This window comes from Aplysia californica, unplaced genomic scaffold (assembly GCF_000002075.1).
Source record: "Aplysia californica isolate F4 #8 unplaced genomic scaffold, AplCal3.0 scaffold00494, whole genome shotgun sequence".
Classification (NCBI taxonomy): Eukaryota; Metazoa; Mollusca; class Gastropoda; order Aplysiida; family Aplysiidae; genus Aplysia; species Aplysia californica.
The window spans coordinates 161376-163395 of record NW_004797764.1 but is presented as its reverse complement, the minus strand read 5'-3'; positions in this window follow the sequence as shown (position 1 = coordinate 163395).

The following is a 2020-nucleotide window of genomic DNA, read 5'->3' as shown; positions in this document are numbered from 1 at the left end:
GACTACCTCCCGAAGATTGGAATAATATAATATAATATACGTGTAGATAAAAGGTATGTTTGGGGTATTACTGTGCCTTATATACAAGTTTTGGAAAATATTTCTGCAAAATATAATTATGTTCTTTAGTTGCAGAGTATGGAAGCTCTGGTATTACTCAAGAGTATCTGAACTAGGTTAGAAATGTCTTTCACCTTCAAACAGAACTGGGAAAGAATCAATATCCTTCAACTTAACCGGAACTTAAATTGAAATGTCCCTAACCTTTACACAAGAACTGGAATAAACGTGTTTTTTTTACCTTAATAAAAAAGGGAAGGAAATGTCCTTCACCTTAACTAGAACTAGGACAGAAATGTCCTTCACCTCAACAAGAAATGGGACAGACATGTCCTTCACCTCAACAAGAAATGGGACAGACATGTCCTTCACCTCAACAAGAAATGGGACAGACATGTCCTTCACCTCAACAAGAAATGGGACAGAAATGTCCTTCACCTCAACCAGAAATGGGACAGACATGTCCTTCACCTCAACCAGAAATGAGATAAAGATGTCTATAACCTTTACTCAGACCTGAGGCAGAAATGTCCTAATCAGAACAGGACTAAGTATAAATATCTTTTTTGTCTACCAGTTTGTGTCTTCTATCACATTCAGACATACGTTGTAGCTATGGCTGGGATTTAAAAAAAAAGAAATAAAGGTTGAAGAGAGCATAATTTACAGAGTGCGACACACGTTCTAGGGGGGCGAAGGGGAAAAGGGAAAAGGGGGGGGGGTGTTGCGACCGCGTCTCGGCCTGAAGAATAACATCTTTGTTTTTTAGATGACAGTTCTGCTAGTATCTTCAAAGCAGTAAGATGGAAACGAAATAAAACTGCATTGTATACGTACTGAGACTACGTGGGATAAAGTCAAATAGAAGGGCTCCATATTTCCTGATTTTTTAATTCCAATATGTATAGGGTATAGGAAGGATGTTTTATTTTAACGAAATAGTAAGATTCATTTGTCTTAAGTACTTTTTTCTTTGATTATTTCGTGTATTAAGTATTCAGTGCTATATACTGACTTGTCTAACAGAGTAACTAAACGGACGGTACGCATGTTTTGATAATAATTGTAGGAACAATAATACCAAAAGTAAATGTCTAAATATACAATGTTTTGATAATGATAAATGAATGAAGAAACCAAAAAATAGATGATATATACATCAAACATCAATACGTGAATAAGTGATCAGAAGTACAGTGATAATTAATTACAGAACATGTTTGAACATAAAAAATATTACTGAGAAGATTTGACACAAAATAGTGATGGAGACATGGCTCATTGGAAGCTCAACGCAAACATTATGTAAGTATTGTTGTAGTAAGTGGAAGTAGAGAGCTACTGTACTCACTTAAGTATGAAATAAACGCACACACACACACACACACACACACACATACACACACATATTCACACACAATCACACACACACACACACATTCACACACACTCACACACACACATACACACACACACTCACACACACATGCATGCACACACACACACACATGCACACACAGATACATGTGCACACATACACAAACATACAAACATACACACAAAAGCACACGCACACGCGCACACGCACACACACACACACACACACACACACACACACACACACACACACACACCCACTCACTCACAATTAAATGTATCAGCACAATATAATAAATATGTACACGACCGTTGCTCTGCTAACCCCTCTCTCACGGAACTGCTCTTCAGCCCCACTTCGTGTGTGGCAATTAATCACATCAGTGGCTGTCCAATAAGTATACAGAAAAGACAGCAAATAATGGAATGGTGGATAACCGTTAAATAGTGTGAGCAACGGTTGACTGCTATTTTGAGGAAAGAAAAAACGAGACTGACAGACAGAAACACTAGCAGTAAAAAAGAAAATAATGGCTTTTGTACTGATTTTGGAATGTTCAAGTGATGAAGAGGTCAGCGGGGG